The following is a 24,526-nucleotide window of genomic DNA, read 5'->3' on the forward strand; positions in this document are numbered from 1 at the left end:
ATAAACATAAAAAAATTGGTTTGGAAGGAATATAGACAAAAAACTTGGGAATTTTAAGAAGAACCATAAAAAAAAAATCAAAATTAGACTTGTTTTATATGGTTTAAACCTTTGAAGAAACATTTTGAAACAAAACCCAAACCAATCATTCATATGTCATAGACCTCATGCTCCTATCAGAGACATAGAGAGAGAAGATGCGGCTTAGTTCCACCAATAATACTGCCATGAGATTGCAGCATTATGAGAGACCAACATATATTATTGATCCATTTTTACCTGTGCCAATAGCACCAAGAACTCCATTGTGCACTGGTCATTTCACCACAATCATACATGCTGCCAAAACTCCAATAATATTTTCATGCTATCAATATCATCACCATTCTGCTGCCAAAACATTCATGATGCTACACTACAAACTGCTGCTGCCCAAGAACTTTCCAACGTTGCCCTTCTTACCATTATTATTTTGCCACGTCTAAAAAAGCATTGTCAATTATAAATATTGATAAATAATCATTGCAAATTTCAAAATATACTGCAAATGCTGCTATACATTCCATTCAATTTGCCTTAATTCTGTTACCATTTTTTACATTCTCACGTCTAATAAGGAAGCAATAACACGGATACTGCAAGTTCACTTCTTCCCTGTCGAGCTGCTACACATGGAAAAAAAAATACACCATTAGATATCACCTAAACAACAATGTAATGTGTGTGATCCTCTTTATTTTTCTTGGTGTTGAAACATGCAAAGTTGTTGCTGGAAGCAATGATGATGTGCCTTATTCGCCACATTTTATCACTGTCATGCATGATGTCATAGTGTAACATTACAATACCTGTTGTGGATGTTCAACACAGCCTCTATTAGGCCGCCATATTTTTGCCAAAACAATATGCTGAAGAATACATTATTCTTGACAGCATCTACTCTAAACACTAATAAGTTATAATTGCTACCATGGAAAGAAATAAAGCTCACACTCCCAAATAACTGCAGTATGCATCATGTTGCCTCAAATAAAACTTCTTACTGCATATGCTACCATGAACAGTGCAGAAAATAGGGTTAGAATTTGGACTTTGTAGTTGTCAGTGTTATTGAAGAGAGCATTTACTTCAAAACCTCATAAGTTATAGTTGCTACCATGGAAAGAAGTAAAGCTTACACTGCCAAACAACAGCAATATGCATCATGTTGCCTCAAATTAAACTTCGTACTGACATGCTACCAGGAAAATTGCAGGAAGTAGGGTTAGTGTTTGGACTTTGTACTTGTCAAAATTAGTGAAGAGAGATTCCCAGATGTCACAGAAGGAATTTCAGCTCTAAAAGGACTGCATTTCATTCATACTGCTTGAGTGAAACCATTGAAGACATGCAGAGGCCCATCACAGACCATATGGAAAAAATTTAAATACCAAATCCTGAGTGCATGTGAATCCATACAAGGTTTTCAGTCTTTCATACAATATTCAAACAACAATAATCTTGTTGCTACACTGCTGGTTACGTGCACAAAATCTGCCATCTTCTTGTTGACCTTTCAATGCAAGCAATTATGCGAAACTCTAGAACATATCTTCAATTATGCCTTGCATCTGCCCATCAAAACTCCATCATACACATGTAGCCTTTTCATAATGCTCTCACATTGCATATCTCATCACAATATTCCAACAAACAAGGCACACCGAAAGGGCTAAAATCTGAGGCGCTTAGTCATAAAATGGGGGAATCCATGAAGTAATGCATTTCAGTACACTAAAGGAAATTTTCTCTCCACAACCACAACAAACAGCAATCAGTAGTTTAATATTTGTGCTTACATGGTGAATGATTTTGCACAGACATGTTCACCTTTGAAACAAACTCTCAATTCAATCTCTCCTACAAAATCCATCTTAATTTTAATGTCCCACATAAGAGCCTTACGATCAACCAACACTCAAATAGCTTTATCTTCCACTAGTACATCAAATTTTAAGTATATAAGAGAGGCCATTGCATCTGCATGCCAAAATGGTTTTACTTTCAATACAAACTCAGGATTTTATAAACTTATTATTTACGTCAATAGTGGTCGTCTATCAGTTCTAGATAAAAAAATCAGCCTCAATATAATTCCAGGACATTGGACTAGACTGTCCACCCCAACACATGCAAATTATACAACTTATCCACCATACATGGCACCTTCAAAATCTACTCAAAATTCATGCTCTGGACATCCAAAAGAGCTCAGAACTTCACAATGCACAATAATGTTTCATTCCATATTATTTTCCTTGCTATAATTTCTCATTGTAATGTTTACTCAAGCAAAATGCAGTAAAATTTTCCTAAGCCAGAGGTGAAATCTTATGTTGCAGGGTCAAGCCCTTGAAACATTAGACATTCTTACCATTACCAGATAAAAAGCAACTGATGTAAGTAAACACACAAGCTAAATGAGAATGCATCAAAAGTCAAATTTACCACAAATGTATAACACACCAGGCATGAATGGCTTTTATCACCGCACCCACAACCCTTCCATCCTTAACACACTCAAAATATATGACAGACAACACAACAAACACACAATTAGACATAAAATTGGATAAAATGGGGGTATTGCTCTTTATTACATTCTAGCCAGAATCAAAAGAATGCAATACAGCCTCTCTCGAATTGCAGTGGAGAGCTTATATTGTTTAACTCCCTAATCCACCCTGGTTTGTAACCTCCGGACTCATTATTACACTTATGATACTCGGATGCCACACCTTCATTTACAATATTCTCTCAATATTTGAATGATCTTCACCTCGTGGCATTGAATAAACAACACTGAATAATTAGGACCTGTTAGCACAAATTTCTATGCTGTTTGTAAATAGGAATAGCTTTCACAAAACTGCAGAAGAAATTTGTGAAACATCTAGGAAAATCTACCCTTCATATCACTTGTAAACCTCTAAGTTCGGGCTGGAGCTTGCCAACCACAGGGGGGTATCCCTATTCTAGCATGTACTGTTTTTCCCTAAAAAATGCAAAAAATCATAGAAAAAGCAGCAATGCAATGGTTGTGTGACCAGCAAGTTAGTGGCCAAATGAGCTTGCAAAATACCTTGTGTTTTAAATAATGGAATAATCTCTAGTGTCAACTTTTAAAAGGAAGATAAAATAGATAGAAAGCACGTTTAAATGGAAAATTTAAACCAATGAAAATGGCTCGGAAACTTTTACAATATTGCATAAGATAAACATTAAGACATCAAACAACCCAAAGAGATAGAATAAATCAAAATTGAGTTTTATTCTGCGAAGGCCATGAGGTTGGATGCACCAAGATGACTATTACAAAACAAATGACAATGATATTCAGAGTCTCAGGCACAATTGAGTAGACACCAGAAAAAAGAAAGAAAATGGAGACAAGAGAGAAAGAGAGTAATGTTGTTGTTCCTATTGAAGACAATTTGACTGAACCCATAGCCTACACCTTTATTTATAAACCCTCACCCCCTCGACTCCCTCCAATGTGCACTAAGAATAAAGGAGGTCAAATTTCCCAAAAAGGAAGATCAATGCACACCGGGAAGTAAGGAAGAGTCAAATCGTCATCCCACTAAGCTGAAATTAGAGGATATAAATGAGTGAAGTGGCCAGTACTTTAGTTCCACTAAGGTAGTTCTGAGTTGTCATGGGATTAAAATAACCTTGAGCATAATTTTGGGCAAGTTGAACAAGATAAAAATGTTTCTAGAATAATTTTAGCAAATTCGATTTGGATAAAAATATCCTTGGGGATGCCCACGGGGGGCAGCTGAATTGGCAATCGTCATGTTATGAAGTATTATGTGAACCATGAAATACAAGGTTCAAATCCCCCATCAGTCAAACCAACAAATATATATATATATATTATATATATATATATATACAAGTATTTTAAAACTAGGATAAAAATATCTTTGGAGAGATTTGGATTAATTCGACTTGGGTAAAAATATTCTTAGGTAACTCAAATTAGCTATAAATATCCTCGAGGGAATGCGCATTAGTTTACTGAGATGTGCTTTTTTCAATTTTGTCAATTGAGGAGTGGAGTGAGGTGCGAAAGGAGTGTGAACTGGAGAAGAGAAACTGCCATAAAAAGGTCAAGTGCATGCAAACTAGGGAAGAAAAACCAATGCATATTAGGAGAGAGAAAATAGACTAGAGGGAATCAAAAATAAACTGTCATCAGTGCCACATGACACCTCCCTCCATGCAAGCAAATTACTCGTGCTTTGCCACATGACACCACCCTCCATGCAAACAAATTACTCGTGCATTGCCACATCACACCTCCCTCCATGCAAGCAAATTACTCATGTGCTTTGCCACATCACTGATGACTCATATGTGGGTCCAAATCTCGCCACTTGTACATTCCATAAGCTACCACGTGTCAATCTCTCAGACTGCCACATGTCACGCTGCTATAAATAGACATGCCAAACATAGTAACAACCCCCCCGAAAAAATAGTAAAAGATAGAAAATTTCTAGAAGATATAAGAAGGGCCCCACCATATACAGTACACCTAAAATTAGTCACTACTAAAAATAGAAATTGTTCATATGTCCACAATAATATAGTCATCGAACTCAGATTTCCACTGGGAGTCCAGATATGCTTGTCATAACCACCATGCAAAGACTGCTAAAAGTATTAATGTCTTGGATGTCAGTTAAAATATCCTCATCAGACTCAGCTCCCAGTGATGAGTCTGAATACATAACCAAATCTAACATGCAACCATTGCTAAAAATAGAAATGTCTTGTATTCCCATGTAACCATACTCATTAGATTCATCTTTCAGGAAGGAATCAGAATCAACATCCAAGTACTACTAAAAATAGAAGGTGCTTGCACGTCACTCGAAAGTAGCTCATCGAACTCAGAATCTCGCAAGGATTACAAAAATACCATGATCTCTAATATGCGAGTCCTCAAACCAAACTTGCTAAAAATAGTAAGCCATGCATGTCACCTGTAGAAGTTTCACTGGAATCCTGAGTTCCTGAGGACTCTGAATATGCAATCAATACTACCATGCAAGCCCTAGAACTTTGCCTCCTAAAATATAAAACTGATAAAAATAGGAACTCTCTCCAATCTATGCAAAAACTATCTAAATAATCACTAAATCCATACTGCAACCAGTCTACCTGAGAATCAACCTTAAGCCCAAGCAAAATCTATATCTGCATATGTCTTTGAAGTTTGAACCTCTAGCCTGATGAAATGTGCTGGTCATTAACCCTCCAAATTTGCAAGGGGAACAGCTTAGGGGTTAACAGGACAGAGACAATAACATTAATATTGCAACAATTTAAGAATTAGAACATTAGGAATCCAAATACTCATTAATCCTCACACTTTTACATTTTTACAACATATCTTGACAAAAGGCTTATAAGTCTAAAAGGATTACTCATATAAGTAGGAATATTATTATCAATTTGTAAAGTTTATAGAGCCATACAACCATCCTTGGTGATGGTTTATGTATGAATGGTTTCAAGTTTTAAGTTCTAAACTTTGCTATCCCTAGCTCTGTGGTAAGATAATTGAAAAAGAGAGAATTTCAGCAACATTTCATGTATTTCTCCATAATATCTCATTTGATGTAATGGGCATATTTTTAGTTGTTTATAGCCATTCATTTTTCACATGTAAATATACTACATATCTACTGTCGTGGCTCATAACTACCAATAGTTTATCATCCTATCACACCTATGACTCAAAGACCATATGACCTTGAACACATATAGGAGGCATACAATGACATAGTCCGACACAAATGGAAATTACACCCAACATACTCCCTCATAATAAGTACCTATCGTTCAATATAGATCTTTGGTGTTATCTTTAGTCTGGCCCAAATAATATTCATCTTCATTGTTGGTCCAGTCTTTATCTTCATCGTTGATCTGGTCTTCATCTTCATCATTGATCTATCTTTCATCTGGTTGATTGAGCCTTCATCTTCTCTTCTTGGGTTCCACTTTTAATCTTCATGTTCTCATACCCGCAAAATGTAAACATCATTTTCCCCCCCTTAATCATAAACTCAGTCCTAATTATTTGTATGTCAAAATCCGACATTATTTTTTACTCAGTCATTTCCCTCCTTAATCAAAGATTCCTCTGCCATCTTTGAAAAACATTAAGTTAGAATATAGGTACACTTAATCACCGTAAACTTAGCTAGGTGATTTATCCCACAACTTTATGGCATATCTTCTTTAGGATGTCAAGTCTATTCATCATGGTCACTATGGTGCATGAAACATGCATCCCTGGAAACCTAAGAAACTGAACTCGTTCCTCAGCCCTCACGTGTCCCTAATCGGGCAAACCAAACATGATTCGGTGGGACACGTGTCCTCCGGATCGTGTCCGAGCGTGTCCCATCGAGACACGAATGTGTCCCAATTCTGAGACACGTGTCCCACTTTTTTTACCTCCGCGTGGCCATAAAAGGCCAATTTGGGCCATTCTAACATCACAATACTCATTTTCTCTTGTTGTGGGTGTGTGAGAACGAAGAGCAAAGGGTGTGGGAGCATTTTGGAGGCGATTCAAACAATAGGTAAGTGCATTTTGTCTCTATTTTTTTTGCATTTTTATTACAACAGTTTGCATGGCCATTTCTTTTACAAATTTGTGCATTTTTTCTTTATTTTTTTACAGCATTCATGGCTTAATCAAGGGCAGCAAGGAAGGGAAAAGGAAGGGGAAGAATGTCCCCATTGGATATGCCCCTCCTCTTCCAATTTCATCAGGGTTTGCAAGTGTTCCCTCTATTGGAAGTGGGGTTGCAACAGCAGCTTCAAATGTTGAGGGAAGGCAGCAGCCTCAAGATAACAAATATCCCCTGTGGAAATATGTCACGAGAGAGCAAGGGCCAGGCAGCAAGATGAAGAGAGGAGGCAATGTTGCCTGGAAATGAAACTATTGCAACAATCATTTCATGAGCACATATTACCGTGTGAAAGCTCATTTGTTGGTTTTACCAAGTTGTGGAACTGCAGCATGTACACAAGTGTCTTTAGCTAAGAGGAAAGAAATGGAAAAATAGGCCAACGTTGGTATGGCAAAGGTGGCTACAATATCTAAAAAAAACAAGAATGATGATCCCCTTCCATTCTTGAGGAAAAGCAGCAACGAATTTCCATTTGAGAGTTCTAGTGGGGGATACGCAGGAAAAAGAAAGGCAATGGCACTTGGTCCAATGGGCAAGATTTTTCTGAAAGAGAAACAGGAAGAGCTTGATCTCACCATTGCATTTTTTTTCTATCAGAACTTCATATCCTTTAATGTTGCACGCTCACCTTTATTTATTGAGATGTGTCAAGCTCTAACTCAAGGGGCTCCATCAGGGTATGTGCCTCCTAGGTCAGAGAAGCTTAGAACCACATTGTTGACGAAGGCAAAGAAAGAGGTGGACAAAATGCTTGAGCCTATTAAATCAGCATGGCCAACATCTGGGGTTAGCATTGTTTTTGATGGATGGACAGATCCAGCATGGCACCCACTCATCAACTTCATGGTGTCTTCCTTGAATGGTCCAGTTTTCTTGAAATCAGTGGATGCACTTGGACAATACAAGGATGCACAATATATGGGTGAGTTGTTTATTAAAGTTATTGAAGATGTAGGTGTTGATTCTTGTATGCAAATCATTACAGATAATGCACTTGTTTGCAAGGTTGCTGGCATGATTGTGGAAGCTAAATATCCACAAGTATTTTGGACACCTTGCATTGTCCATTCTTTGAATTTAGCATTTAAATCTATTGCTTCTGATGTGCTTTGGATTGGAAGCATTATTGAGGATGCACGACATATCCGTAACTTTGTACAAAATCATACAAATGCCCTCACTATCTACAAGGAGTACACCAATCTGTCATTGTTGAAGATTGCGGATACACGATTTGCCTCTTCATTCATCATAGAGGTTGAGGGAGGTCAAGACCACTCTTGGGGCCATGGTTATTTCAGAGTTTTGGTCCTTTTGGAGAAACACAGATCAAGCAGCCTCAAATAGAGTGAAGGACACAGTGTTAGATGATGCTTAGTGGGAGAGAGTAAATCTACTTATTCAGATCATGGACCCTATCATTTCTTTGCTTCGATTTGCAAATACAGACTAACCCATCCTAGGAGAGGTTTATGAGGGATGGGATTCCATGATTGAGTCTGTGAGGAGCATTATTTTACAGAGTGAGTGCCAAGAGTATGAGACATCATCATAGGCCTTCTTCACCACCATACAGGATATTCTTCTTAGCAGATGGGACAAGAATAGCACACCTTTACATTGTTTGGCTCACTCATTGAACCAAAAATACTACAGCCATGAGTCGCTGAATGGTGGACCTTCCCGCAGATTCCCTCCTCACATGGATGGTGAAATGTTGTAAAGGAAAATCCCCTCTGCAGACGGAAGCGGTCCATCTAGCCCAATGAGTGGATCTAGCAACAAACCAAACAATCTAATACACACTTTCCTAGCTTATGCTTGACAAATGCAGGAAGAAGGAGAAACCTACCTTGTTCTGATGCTAATCACTCAATCCTTAGAGATGGCTTTGATTCTTTCGCTCCAAGCCTCGCTCCTTAGTTGTTCTTCACGTCCAAATACCTGCAAGGAAGATCAAAGTACTATGCAAGATACGAGAGCATATATAACATACGTCAAACATAAACTACTTAACAGATAAAAGGAACATTAAGCTAATAACATTTACACAATTATGGAAAGTAAACACCAGAGGTATATATTAAGAAACTAAAAAGGGAAGCATACAACCTATGCCTTGATGTTGGAGCCCTCCTTTTGGTGGATGTCCAAGTCCAAGCAAAGACTCTTTAAGCACTCATTCTCCAAGATAAAATGAGTAGCATGTAAGCATAATCTCAGCATAGGGATGCAGCAATCAATGACCAACCATTTGGGAATGGAAGGGAGAGGGAGTTAGGGATCCACAAAAGAGGGAGGAAGGTCCACATCTCAAGGAGAAGGCCCATGATAATAAGATCAAGAGGCCCAAATGAGAGAGCTCGACCATATCAACAATAACCAATATCTATCTCGATGTTCCCGAAGGTTCTAGTGAGCGAAGCTTCTCCTCCAGATTGGGAAAGTCTGCCAAAAGATGTGAAAATTTTTGAATCTAACACATTAGAAACCCCTACTGCAATATCTGGTTTACTATTTCCTACTTGTTCTTTACATTAACAGGTTATTTATTAACATAAACATCGAAGTAAACACAATTGCAGCCTTCACAAATAGACAGATCAACAACTAAAATAAACTGAAACAATACAAGGGACACTGTTATTTTTGGACAATCGTCCCCGGAAAAACCCAATTCAGGAAAATCGGTGCAGCATATATGAGGGTTTTATTATTAAGCAGATTTCTGAATACAACTAGGGTGCTAGAAATGGCTCACCCTTCAGAGAATACCCTTGGTAGTAGTACCTCTATCCGGAGACAGATATTCCGGCAAATCAGCAACCAGATGAACAAGCCCACAGTGACTCTGGTTGTTCCTTGTGTTAGACAGCGAAAGTTGCTCCAAGCACTCCTTTGGAACTGCGTCACCCTCTCCCGGCTGATCTGCTCTCAGTCTGCCCCACAAAACCTCCTCAACACAGCCTCTTCAGCCCAGCGTCAGCATCTACAGCCCTCTACATTGTCTGTGTCAACCTCTACGGCTTTCTGCGTCTTTTGTGTTTGCCTCTTCGGCTTCCACGTCCTCTGCATTGTCCTCCTCAGCCTTTGCGTCAACCCTCCTAGGCTCTACGCTGCCTCTCTGATATGTATTCTTCAGCCTTGGATCGAAATCCCTTGCTGAACTGCCCCTCACTGCAACTAATCTCTAACTCGATTTCCTCAACAAACCCAGCGCCGGAAAATCGAATTCTTGATCTTTCTTGGTGTATCTCGAACTACCCCTCAAGCCTCCTCTTATACTTTTCTTGTTGACGATTCAACGACCGAGATTAAGTCCCTAATCAATGGCTATGATTAGATCTGGCTTGATCCTCGTCTCTTAGAACTTTCTCACCCATTTTATATTAATACACATTAATATTTTAATTTTCCTAAGTTTCGACTTAAGGCCTCATTAAAAATATTAATTATTTTAATATCTCTTCATCCGGGTGGAATTTCTCCAAATGATTTATGGGTCTTGCAGATCTCATGTGCCTTAGCCTCTCCAACAATTTTCATGGCTAGAGCATATTCGATGCTACCAAAAATCAACACTCCTTCTTAGCGAGGAATGTGCTCTAGCAATGCTTCACCATATAAACATCACACTGATCCTCTACATCGATACCTGTGCTGTTTTGGAGAATTTAGTATCTACGGATAAATACTAATTCCCTAGATAAGTAGCTTTATCTAGAACAACAGTTTAAAGTGTTTTAGACTTTTCCTATAAGCAATAGATAAGATGAGAAGATAGAAGACCTACTTGTAGTTCCGCTTTCCTCCCTCTCCCTTGTATCAATCCTGTCGCCCCTTCCCGTACTTAATCCGCTTGAGAAGTACCCTGTAAACACAACAGAAGACAAAGAACCGATCAAATCATACAATCTATTGAATATAAGTGAAAGGAATCAGCTACAATTCACACACATAAGCATTATGAAACAATACAAACATATGGGAAAAAGGTTCAAACACTTTATTAGACAGAAGAAGGAATTACAACCATTGGTCTCTGATTCAAAGCCATTCCTCCAGCTTGGATCCTATCCACATCACATCAAAAGCATGACAAACTTGTAGCATTACAATACTTGCTTCAAAGCCAAATCTCATAGCCGCATTATCTCCTTACAATTCAACATAATCCAGCCCCTGATCACTTATATGAGTGGTCAATTTATAGAAAGATGAAGGAGGTTTTGTCACTAATGGTGGCATTGAATGGCCTTCCATACTTAGAATTAGTTCCATGGAGGAAGGGATGAGAGGATAGGATGCACCTTAACTCATTCCTCATCCATTTTCGAGCTCATAGGAGTTGATAAGTGAGGGAACCTTCTAGATGACTCCAAAATATAAGAATATTCCCCAAACCCTATGTGAATTTCACTCATTCTCGCCTAGCACAGGTGAAAGGAAGCCTAAGTGCTCTGTAGAGCACCCTGGCAGTGGACTCAATTGCTCTGCAGTGCACCTTTACAAGGGCTTACCTGCGCTGGTCCCTCTAGAGGCTATTTTTAGATGTCTTCAAGTCATGAAACTGTCTGGGAAGGAGGCATTCAAAGGGGTGACTTGTTTAGGGCATGTAGCAACTAAAATTAGGGTTTGATGAGCCCTAAAACACTGATTTGGATGTTGGGATTTGATGTGCCCAAATGGATCTGTAACAGCTGCCCCCTAAAGCATGAAGTCGGAAAAATGCCAATGTCGAATGAAATGCTTTATGATGTGATGAGGAGGTATCGAAGTGGAAGGTGACCTGCATCAATTACAATACATATATCATGATATTTGATTTTACATGAATTGCTGAGCGAAGGCATACCCATGCTCAGCTTATAAACTTTCATTACATGTACATAAAGTTATAAACAGGCGTCTACAGATATAGACCCATGATCGGAATGACCATCAATGTAAAGCCATTGTACAAATGATTTAGTACTCCTGAAATCGCAGCTCGAATGGATGAAACTAGATCTGGGGTCTTCTATCTCGTTCAATCATTCGCTCAAGTACGAGTCTAACCATGTGAATATGTGATCTGAAGTCGAACATGGGAAGACACCATCTGATTACCAACCAATGATGTAAGTTGTTAATAGATGCGAGAGAAATCACCGATAATGATAATGATCCTCAAGGTACTACAGTACATTCTGCATGGTGTGAATGGATGATTTGATGTCAAACACCATACAAAGTCTTTCGGTCGAAGGCCATTGATGTTAACCTATCACTGGAAGCGAGAAACCTGCCATTGATGCATGCAAGCCTCAAGGTACTGGAAGGGTGTTTCTAAGTCAACTTCTTGGATAATGTGTTGATGTCGACAAGAAGCGACTTGTCGCAGGAGGGCCTTGATGTATCCCACATCAACAACACGAAACGAGTGTAGTGATTTTGGAGATGGAATTTGATTGACGACACAAGGTTCAAGAATGGCGGTCATGAAAATGAAGGTTTATGAGTATTGCAACTGAATGACTTCTCTTGAACATATCGGCAACACTAAATGAATTGGCAGCATTGACCCAAAACCAAAGTAATGGATGGTGTGATAGACCATAGGTATGATAACCATCAAGCAGATAACCCAACCCAAATAGTCTGAATGAATTGGCAGCATTGACCCAAAACAAAAGTGATGGATGGTGTGATAGACCATGAGTATGATAACCGTCAAGCAGATAACCCAACCCAAATAGTCACGAAGATGAAGTGAAAGTGTCATGTTCAAGAGCGACCTGCTACCATAAAGTGGTTTTCCCCTTTTTCCCATTTTCCCCAGTCATTGCTGACCAGTACCTCTTTATTTTTATCAAGCTTGAGGAGGATAACATATGCTTGTTGTATAATTTCACCCTTCAGGTGAATCCATCGCTATTTGATGTTTTAACAAGTCTAGCGAAGGTGAAACTCGGTCTTGTCTAGATGGACAAGTTTGTCACTATTTGATGTTTTTAACAACAAAGATAACTCGATCCTTTTCATGTTTATAGAGTTTGAAAAGGGACAAAAAGAAAACTCCACAAGTTCTTTTTTGTAAATTAATCTCTCAAACCCGAAAAGGTGTAAAATAGTACAAGAGAGATGTCATTTCCAAACCGTTAACGAGCTAAAAAGGACAAGCGCTCGGCGATCTTTTCATATTTAGAGTCTGAAAAGAGCTTAAAGAGGACTCCACTTTGAGGGTGTCTAGGATAGTAACTAGTTCTGGTGATGTTGGAACTTCTCAAAACATGTTGATTTATGTGAAGACGCTGGCTAATAAGACCACTCATTGCAATTGTTCCTCAAAAAGGATAAAACAACCAAGTGAAAGCGTATGATCAGCCAAAGGGATGGTGGCGATGGGATGGAAACAACCAAGGCTCATCTGACGAAAGAGGCTAATAGAATGGCAATCACGAGGGTTAAAAATGGAAATGGGTTCATTTTTACACAAGCTTGAACCATAGGGAACTATGCTTGGATTCCGTTTCATGTTTACACAAACTTGAAACGAAAAACTATGCTTAAATTCAGTTTCATTTTTACACAAGCTTGAAACGAAGAACTATGCTTGAGATTGGTTTACATGCCCTCAACATGATGAAAGGGAGAGTCTCATGTAACCAGATGGAAGTCGTTGCGGTGAAGCAAGACGGTTATCCAACACCTTTTTGGCTTCGTCCAGATAAGGACAAAAGTGAATGGGGTGATTCCCTTCACATAACCTACAGGGAAACTTTAACTTTACCACTAGGTGCACACCCCCCAAGCTTCATTACATTCACCTAAGTAGACTACTTGTGGCTATCAAGTGGATGGAATGAAGGTTCGTTTACGAGATCAAGTGAAAGACTCGACTAGGATTTTACGAGATCTACTCAAAGACTCGAATTGGAAATTTGCTCCAGGGGACCTTGTTTTATTTTTTAACGAGGTTGACACAAGACAAGGAACTATCCTCATGGGAGTTGTTTCATTTTTAATGAGGTTCACACAGTAAAAGAACTATCCTCATCTTGTTTCATTTTTTAATGAGGTTGACACAAGACAAGGAACTATCGTCATGTCCATTGGTTTCATTTTTTAGCGAGGTTGACACAAGGCAAGGAACTGTCCTCATATCCTTGGTTTCATTTTTTAACGACAAGGAACTATCCTCATATCCTTGGTTTCATTTTTTAACGAGCTTGACACAAGACAAGGAACTATGCTCATTGGCCTGTTTTATTTTTTAATGAGGTTGACACAGTAAAAAAACTATCCTCATACCCTTGGTTTCATTTTTTAACGAGGTTGACACAAGACAAGGAATTGTCCTCGTGGAAGTTGTTTCATTTTTTAATGAGGTTGACACAGTAAAAGAACTATCCTCCAGACCCTTGTTTCATTTTTTAACGAGGTTGACACAAGACCGAGAACTGTCCTCGTGTCCTTCGATCACAACTCATAAGTGATCATGAAGGAGAGATCTGGTTCCAAAGCCCCTAGTACATGGTACAACATCACTGAATGGATCGTCAGTTGTTGTAGGTATGGAACGGGTTGCCACATAATTAACCCGTGGCAGGGATGATGCCATTGGTACAAAAGGACCACTTAGGGAAGATGGTTGACTAGAAGCCATATTGGACCAAGAAATGAAAGCTGGTCAATGGTGACAATTCCACCTTCATGCGGGGAACAAATCACTCGAAATAGTGTTGAAACAATAGCTCCCATGTCATAAACAAAGTCGTGCCCAAGAAGTAAATTGTAATCTAAAGGGCCTGGGACTACCATCAAATTCAGATAAACGATTTTTACTCCCAAAGAAATAGGCAACTGAGGAAGGATCCCTAATGGTTGACTGGTTCCTCTATTAAAAGCCAACAGATTCTGGGTAACAGGCACAAGCGGCGGCGAACCGAGCGCTTGCCAAGCAGTTGAGAAAAGGATACTCACAGAAGCAGCTTCATCTATAATAGTGCCAGATACAATCATATTACAAACCTGTACCATGATCTGGAAAGGCACATAAGATGGAAGACGACATCCTGCCAGTCGATTCCAATCAAAGGAAGTGACTAGACTACTTGGAGGGGGTACCGTGAAAATGGAAGAATTAATCCCTTGAGTTACGAGAACGGGAGGATTTTCCTCCTGTCTTGATGGAACAGGAGGGTTGCCTCCAAGCTCATTCGAATCTGAAGAAATGAAAAGAACCTGAGTGGTATCATATTCACTCTCTTCGAGAAAGGTACGATTAACTGAAGGTGAAATTGGGTCAACTGTTTCCTCGACCTGTTGATTTGGGTCGAGTATAGACTCATAGGATTCACTTTCAAAGAGAGTGGGTTTGACCAACGATTGATTTTGGTCAGTCAATTCATCAACTAGTGAAGGATTAAGGGAGAGTCTCCTGTAACCAGATGGAAGTCGCTGCGGAGAAGCAGGACAGTTATCCAACACATTTTTGGCTTCATCCAGATAGGAACAAAGGTGAATGGGGTGATTCCCTTCACATAACCTACAGGGAAACTTAACTTTACCCTTCTTTCCATGAACTTTACTACCACTAGTTGATGGTGTGTCACCAGCATGATCTCCAGAAGTTGATGACACAGGATGATGTGAACAGGAAGACCATTCTTCTAAGATTTATTTGGTAATTTTTTTTAGATTTTCTCTTATAATAAAATAAAAATGAAAAAATATATTTTTTAGTTTTATTTTTAATGGTTAGAATTTAGTTTTAGATTTTTTTCTTTTTTGATATAAAAAATAAAAATAAAAAGGTTTAGGTTTTGTTTTATTTTTTTTATAGTTTAGTTTTAAAATTAATTTAGTTTTAGAATTTTAATTTTTTTAGATTTTTAATAATATTGAAAAATAAAAAATTGAAAAAAAAAAGATTAAAAAAAAAAAAATTTGTGGGAAATTATTTTTGCAAGTCTCAGGAGCTTTCGCGTTATATGTTTCATGCTGAGATGCTAAATTTTCAAGTTTGAGATACGAAATATGATATCTAGTTAATAATTTACGATTCTCGTGGTGGTTTTAAGCATTTATCTTTTCGAAGTTTTCAATTGCCGGATATCGTTTTGGTCATGTGATTTAGCTGATGATAGATGGTTGCTGTTCATGGTCCATGTTTCTATATCATTCAAAAAGTAATCGTTTCTACATCAAGTCTCTTAAGGCACTGGTCTGCTCAATTAATCAAATCCATCAAGTCCTTTTCATATCGTATCTCGTGTCTCCCAACCAACTGGTCGCCAGTTGGTCTCATCATCTCACAGGGACTACCCCCCTTAGCCGCAGGAGACAGGCTTAAACGGAGGGATCGGGGATCAGAGTGACAGCCCCCGGTCTGAGCGTTGTCGTGCCAATCTGCGCGACAACACCAGTGATAGAGCCTGTCACTTTTGATGAGGGTGATATTGTAGAGGGGTCATCCTCCACACTAGCAAATGCAGAGATGACATTAGATACAGAGGAGGAGTATGTAGTATATGAGAGTAGTGGTGACCACGATGATGAGTACAATGATGTTGATTTTGATGATGAGGATTGATGACTCATGAGCTACCTACTATCTTGAAGCTTGTAGTTGTTTTGTATTTTCTATTTCTATTTGCCATTGGCATTGCTACTACCTATGTAACACATTTTGATTTTGATGACTTAATGAGAAAACTACAGTATCTTGTCTTTCTCCTCTTGGATCACTGATGAATATGTATTATGTCACAATTGTATTTGTATGCATAATGTTACTTTGTAAAACTTACATCTAGATGAAGATTTATGTTTGAATCAATGAATTTGTATCATGAATGAGAATTTGTGTAAGAATTTCGAAATATCTAATTTTTAATATATATATATATATATATATATTAATAAAATAATATATAATGTGTCCTATTCCGGGGGATCAACATGTCCGTGTCTGACACTCAAATCCTCGTGTCGTTTGTGTCCCATGTCCCCGTGTTAGGTGACTTAGCTGGAAATGAATTGCCATAAGTCTTACTGTTAAACAGTATTTACATATTGCCCTTTTGGGGTGTTATATTCATTGTTTTTAACAAGACCAAATGGGGTACACATGCCTTTAAAAGGGCTTACAAATTATATGCCCAAATACATTTCCACTGTGATGTTAAAAGTTTAAAACATCATGTACAATATTTTTTCAAATACTTTAATAACATTTTTTCATCGGGAGCTAATCTAGCCCTTTAAAACATAGGGACAGGACGAATTCTTCTTATTTTTTGCAATAGATTGTGCCTCTTGGATTGTTTGTCCTTGGTACAGGAGTCTATCTTCTTGCTTTTATTCCTTTGCCTGCATAAAATATCTATTCTTGGTCTGTTACTCACCAACTTGATCAAACTTGTATTGCCTACATAACAATGTGTCCTGTTTAAGTGCACAGAATGTCCAACCAGACACTTACAACAAAAGACTGGCAAACTTAATTGACGCACACTGTCATGATATAACATAACTTACTTTTGACTTTGATTTGACCATTGACAAGTACATATTCTGAACACAATGAGAGCTCAGTCATCTCTTTGAAACGAGTATGCTACCAAAAACTACTAAAATTGAACTAAAAGCAGAAAACAACATCATTATTGTGTCAGGAATGGCTTAAAACCCCAAGAACGAGTGGTCATATGACCAATATGAAGACTCAATGACCAAAAATTGACTCTTTAAATTTTCCTATATGAGTCATATTAAATCGAGCAGCGCAGCTATGTGAATTCAGAAATCTCACTGATTTTTCAAACATTAAAAAAGGGTCAAGACCTTGCAAACCCTATCATGCAGGGGATGATGTTGAGTCAGTGTAAATCTCTTTGAACATTATTTTAATAAGACTGAAACCCTGGCTTCCTTGCAGCCACTGTTGTAGCTCCCAGAAACAAGATAGCTCTAGATTTTCCAAGTTTGAAACAAGAAAATGGCATGAATATGCATGGATGTGTACAAAAAATATTTTTTCTTCTTCAAAGGCCCCTCTCTATGTCATGCACAACACATAACCATCTTCACTACAAAGGAGATCTGATAAAAGAGTGGTGAAATTTTTCTTTTTATTTTTATTGGCACTGCAGCAAACTATGTACCTTTGACATGGCTCCCTTTCTCATATGAGTCTATGACAATGGTTTACTGTTAAAGGACAATTTCCAACGACTTTTGCAACACAACTAGATTACTCGTGAACTTTAGAAAATAAACCAGTGGAAAATGAATATACTTTTACAACACAAGTAAATTAGTCACGAACTTTACAAAATAAACCAATGAAAAATAAAATGAAGCCATTGAACAACTGTGCACTTTCTCCAACCTTCAATCCTAGAAGTTACCCTCAATACTCAGTAGAATTAAAATCCATCTTAACCCATTAGAGATCTGGGCATTTGGAAACCAGAGCTGGTCTCGTTGCTACTTGCAGTACAAAATGCAAACAAGAAGATTTTTTCTTCTTTGAACCTCTTTTTCCCCTTCCTGTGCATAGCATCTTGTCAAAAAAAAATGCACACATTTGTTAATCAAAACAGTGAAACAGCAAAAGGACTTGCCCCTAAGGGTTTTGGGGCTCCAGAAATCTAATGCAGTGTTGGTTTTGTCCAAGAAAGAAGCCATTTTTTGTAAGCATAATTATCAGAACAGCCCTTCAACATTTTTCTCCTCCATTTATTGACCTGTTTCTACATATATTGATCCATAAACTGACGTGGATATTCCACTGGACAGTTCGTAACAACAGATCTAATAATATGATATTAAAAATCTGAAATTCTACACTATTACAGTTTTATTAAATTTTTAAATCTGTAGATTTTACTGTAATTAGTGCATGCATGCAAATAAAAATTATGCAGAAAATAGAGAACAGCAAAATAAAAGCTCACACACACACATAAGACACAATATATGCTCTGGGAAACCCTTTCGGGAGAAAACCCAGTTGGAAGTGAGGCCGCTCCACTCTCTTTCTTTGTCTGAAAATATGGTTGCAGGTACAAAGAAGTATGCCCTGTGTCCTGTCGACTGCTATAGTGCACAAATCCTCTCTGTGTGCTCTAACTCCTATCCCTCTTGGCCTTTTTTGCTCAGCTATGGAACAAATGCACTCGAAAGAATGGAATGTCGCTTCATCCTAGTGGCTCAGTTATAACTTATAACACAGCCCGATAGCCTACTAGTGGTTAAGTTTGGCCACCTCAACCTTTTATCAGAGTTACAATATAAACTCTTCTAGAGTCTTTTACATCATAATCACATGGCTAGCCCCTTTTCCATGAATAATGGGGACTGACGCAGCATCCTCTCGAATCATGGTGGTGAAAACAGGAAGGTCAACTTTTGAGTGGCATAACTTTCGCATACAGACTCTGATTGACACGCTTCTTGCGCCGTTTGAAATATCTCGGTGTGTAGAATAGCATGAAGAGGTGCGGCGCTAAAGCGGCAAAATTTTACCCCAAAAAAAGGTCGCTTGATGCCTCAAAACGCGCCGGGAAGGTTCTAGATCTTGTTTTGCCACACTGGGTCCCACTGGTAAAAACAATCCCGTGAGTTGATTCCTCCAGTTTTTCCACTCTGAATGCATCAAGATAGATGACAAACAATATGATGATCCAATCCGGCTCATATATTCAACCGATCAGGACTAAATTAGTCCACGAGTATATCTTATTTTGTTTAACACCTATCAGATTTACTCATCTCTTTTACATGGCTTGTCCCAGATCTTGACGACTTGAATCGAGAAACAAGTTGTGCTGCTACATCAAATTTATGCATGTACATTTAAATCACTCTGCACATGTTGTGATTTTGATTCAGCAAAATTTACTTCAATGATCTGGATGGAGAAATTTGACTTGTAGTAATTCTCGTTGATCATCAATGATCACACTCTCTGAGACTCTGCATTATTCTTGTATCTATATGTTGGTTTTACATGCACAAATGTAGATAGATCATAATAATACACATTAGAATGAGAAAGAGTGGCTTCATTCATATCATTTGATGATGCAATGCCATTTTACATAGGAGGAGAAAAGGAGTAAGTTACACAACTTCCAAATAACTAACTAATAACCCCTACATTAATTACTATATTAAATGCCTCATTATTACATTATTTTATTAGTGACATTTTACTATATTTCTGAGTCCTAAGCACTGTGGAAAAAGTCTGCAAAAAATCGCGATTTAATCCTAAAAATGCGATTTTTTCAACTAAATGATTTAATCCCCTGACTTTTTGGCGACTTTTTCAGAAAGGAAAAAATCGCGATTTAATCGTTATACTCCCAATTTAATCGGGAGTCGACCCAAAAAGGCGGCCTCCCTCCCAGGCTGCGGATAGGACAGAGGCCACCTCAAAAAGTCGGCAAAAGTGTTTTTTGCCGACAGAGTGTTTTTTCTACAATTTTAAGGTGTTTGGATGTTAGCATGATCCACCAGTGTGGTAGGGGAATGTTGAGGCATGAAAGAAATTTTGTGACTTTGTCAGGGGCATTCCTGATGGGTTGGAGGATTTCCAGATATTTTGTCCTTATTTGTTTTGGTAAATTAAAGACTTTTTATATTAACATACAACAGTGTGCATTGTCACACTCTGGCTTCACTGCCTCAAAATTAAAGTTTCATTGTTTGATGATAAAGCCAAAAAAAGCTTTGCTTGACAACATCAGTCTCAATCCTTGTCCATACTAGCTAGACTCTGCCTTACCATGCTTGATCATATCATAGATTCAGTTTTAGGATTTGATATTTACTGATTACAGAGCAGAATAAAATAACAAAATTTTCAAATCTCTGAAAGGACTACTGGGCATACCCATAGAGCCCACTATAATCTTTAAACTAGCAAACTAATCATCAAACTGAATCCTATATATATGTTTTCGTAAGCAAAGTTTAAGGCTATCCCAAATCAAACAGCTAAAAGAAATATCAGAATGCTTAACTGAGTTGGCAGCATTTTCGTCCAACAAACATAGGGAATGTGTCGCTTGATTGGTTGCTTTGAACTGTTGCAGAGCCCTCATTCCATCTTCCACATCAGTTGGTCCTTATCTCTTGGAGCAGGTAGTTCAGGTAATTATTTGTCTCCAGAGCATGCTTCTGCTATCAACTTTTTCTTCAGGAAGCTCACATGTGTTGCCGAAGTTGGCAGGTATCCTTCAAAGAATGGAAGCATTCATTGATGGCAATCCTGATGCAGAGTCTTTAGGTTGTTGTTTGTTACGCCAAGAATCCCATGAGGACATACTTTACCATCCATTGGGAATCTATAGGCACCTTGAAGACATTCTGATATCCTGGAATATTTTTTGGGTTGTCTGGTGAGAATCAGAAGGGTTCCTCATCTCTTCTTTAGTCTGTTGTTCCTTCATAATTCTGCTGGCATGCTGCCAAGTGTAAATTTGAGGTGTTGGATGGCAAATTCTAAATGCCCGTTCATGTCTTCCCACTAGATCTTCATACTTGAAGAGTGGATGACAGATGACCTCAGTTCTTCCCACTAGGATGTGTGTCAGTGGCCTCAAAACCACCACCCTGGAGTTTCTCTTGTGCCCAAAACATTTAGAGGAGGTGACACCATCTAGGATGGGCAGCAGCAGCATAGGATAGAGGCCACCTCTTCCATCAGCTTCTAGAGGACGATTGAGTCCATTTGTATCCCCAGGGGCAGGGCCTTCTTCCTCTAGAGGAAAAGGCAAAGCCATTCCCTATTCTCGTAAAAGGGGAAGAGGATCTCAGTGACTAATTACTTTATGACTTTTAGATGACTCATGATATACATTTATTATATTTTTTCTTGATATTTTGACTCTTGTGAGTTGAGACTCAGACAGGACTCAAGATTCAGGAGTTGATTCACTATTTTGATATGCGATGTAGCACTAGACTTCATATACATATTATATATTAGCTTCCTTTACATGTTTATGTGGAAATGCATTTATTTGATATTGTGGATACTCGTAGATGTTAAAAAAAAATTAAAAAATAAAATGAATAATTTTGTGTTTTTTTAATTTTGCCGACTTTTTCAAAAAATTCCTGACTTTAACGAGTTTTTCAACTTTTGGACCCTTGCCGAATTAATCCCGACTTCGACTTTTTCCACATTAGTCCTAAGTCCTAATAAATATGACCATCATCTCTAACACCCTCCTGCAATGGTCATTTACATGCTTGTTCATAATACAAAAAGACAAAAGCTTTGGACAAGCAAGATGTCTGTGATACAGAAGATAAGATCTTCAAGTCACTGGAAGTGAACTGTATCCAGCAAGGTTGATGAAGTACAATTTATGTCACTGTCCTTTTGTCTAACCATTGACTCATCAGCCAAATGAGAGCCAATGGTAGCTGAATAGTGAGCCTTTCACCATTGCCATAGAACTTGGCCTGTTCATTGAACTCACCTCCACATCTTGGCAGTCAAACATATCAAAATTGTGTTTGCTTCTCCGATGAAGCACCTTCTCATTTTACCACTTTGTCTTCACCCTCCCTGAGGATCTTCTTCTTATGAATTACAATAGAGTGCATAATACTCCTGTTGTTTGCCTTCTCTTCTTTACTGATTTGAACTTGTTTCAAAAGCAAAATCTTCTTCACCAAACAACTTTCTACCCTAGGTACTATGGCTGAGTTCTTGGTAAAATTACAGCAGTCATTCTGCTGAACCAATCCTTCATTCTCAACTTCTATCAACCGGAATAAACCATTCTCTTCCACACTCTACAAACATCTTTTTGATATTCCTATCAACAATAAAACACCTATTATCACTGAAATTTGTGTATAAGTGTGGGCTATGCTTCATTATACTACTAATTGAAAGTAGATTTTTCTCCAAACAAGAAACATAATAGACATCTTTAATCATTACCTTCCTACCTCTTTGCTGAAGTAGAACATTTCCCTTTCTTCTAATCCTGTATTATGTTTTCACCATTCAACACAACACGATTAAATGGAAGTTTATCTTCTATAAAATCAGCATACCAATTGAAGAATTAACTCTTACTTGTGACATATGATGAAAGCATTGTAATATGTTAATAAAATAAATGCACGTGATGTGCATGACGCAGCGGTCGGGGCGGCTTGGTTGCACTCCCCCCGGCCGCGTTCAATTCCTGCAGAGGCTACGCATGCTGTAGCATATCTTGTGCCATGACTCCGGTGATGGCGATTGTTTCGATCTGATGTGATGGATTTCGATCTGACGTGATGGTGGCTGTCAGCTCGCTGACAAATATATGTAATTAAAAGAGGGCCCATGATGCTTCTATAGGGAACTAGCCCCTCCCATTTCAAAAAAAATGTTAATAAAATAAATGTCTAGTACAAAGCTAAGAATGAGCATGAGGGAAGTTAGGAATCGGGATCAATGCAGAGCTTTGTGGAGATAGTATGGGAGACAATTAAGAGTATGTTTGAACTAAATATCTAATTATAACATAGTTGTTATGGTCACTTAAAGTTATGTAGACTTTAAAGGGACTAATTGTACAAGTAACAATACAAACACACACAAAAACTGTATGATTGGATGAAATTTCCCATCGCAAGTTTCTTGTCTGCAAACTCCTAGTGTCCCTTGCCTAGTATGTGCTTGAAATTATTTGTTGCTGAATTCTATTCCCAACAACAGTGTTATCAGAACCAGGAACCGGCTGGTCCGACCAATTGGGGGTCAAACCGGTCTTGTTCGAGGTTAGGAACCGGAAATGGCTGGTTGGGTACTGAACCAGCCTTTTTTCACCAAACTGGCCAGTTTTGTACTAAACCAGCCAGATCTGTACAATATGACTAAGAATGTTCTAAACACAATTTACAGAAATAAAAAATAAAAAACAAAAAAAAATTAGTGGGGCAGCCATTAATTCAAGCCTATGGCGCTACTATTGCTATGCAATTAATGGTATGTTAAATTCTTAGAGTAAATTTTTACTTAAATATTTAACATTACTATTAATTGACTCAGAATGTTCGAGAGCGGTTCTGACTTCAATGGATTTCATATGGAGAAAGTAGAACTGTATTCGTCATTCAAAATCCAGCAGACTTAACGGTTTTCAAGATTGGGCAGATTGCAACATTTCCATCAGATTCTATCATGTACGAGGGTATTGAACTAGCATTTAATCAAGAGCATCAAGCCCTCTATGTACCTTGGTGTTAGTGGCATTGACTGTTGAAATCTTCTATCATGACCCTAATAAAAATGTACACATCACTCAAACAAAATCTTGATTTGACATGTGAAGTTTTTTCATCTTATTTTAATGCTTAAAGGGTGATATTGATGATGAAGATCCCAATATAGAAAATGACTTTGATGATATGCAGGTATTTATTGTAGCAAGATTTTTTGTTTGACACTAGAGGCCATCTAGAGCCTCTTTGTTGATATATTTTTTGTTCGGAAATGTATTGCACTAAGTGCTATTTTGGCTATATGCACTTGTATTTGCTATATAAATGAGAACTTTTGTGTATTTGTGCATAAATGTTTGGATTCATATTGATGCACATGAATATATATGTTTTTCTTTGAAAGTTGAATATTTTATGTGTTTTTCATTGATCGGTTTTTTGGTTTGGTTCCCAGTTCAGAGGGTTTTCCGATTCGATCACCGATTTGGTTCCGATAACATTGCCTAACAATTGGTATCAAAGTTGTATGGTGGTGTTCC

The 24,526-nt window shown here is 38.1% G+C and overlaps 1 protein-coding gene across 2 annotated transcripts in view; it reads right to left on the reverse strand.

Annotated features, from left to right (window-relative positions):
• Nucleotides 1-240: 240 nt before the first annotated feature.
• Nucleotides 241-24,526, reverse strand: part of LOC149205964 (uncharacterized) — an 86,289-nt gene continuing 62,003 nt past the window's right edge. The window contains exon 3 of one of the 2 annotated variants that reach the window (XM_089395237.1): nt 241-662. The gene's annotated coding sequence lies outside the window, so the exon portion shown is untranslated. The remainder of the gene's footprint in view (nt 663-24,526) is intronic. The other variant, XM_089395236.1, reaches the window with a different exon arrangement.

Source organism: Pinus tabuliformis, chromosome 1_2 (assembly GCF_031772625.1).
Source record: "Pinus tabuliformis cultivar Carrire ecotype Pingquan chromosome 1_2, CPIR1, whole genome shotgun sequence".
In the NCBI taxonomy this organism is placed as follows: Eukaryota; Viridiplantae; Streptophyta; class Pinopsida; order Pinales; family Pinaceae; genus Pinus; species Pinus tabuliformis.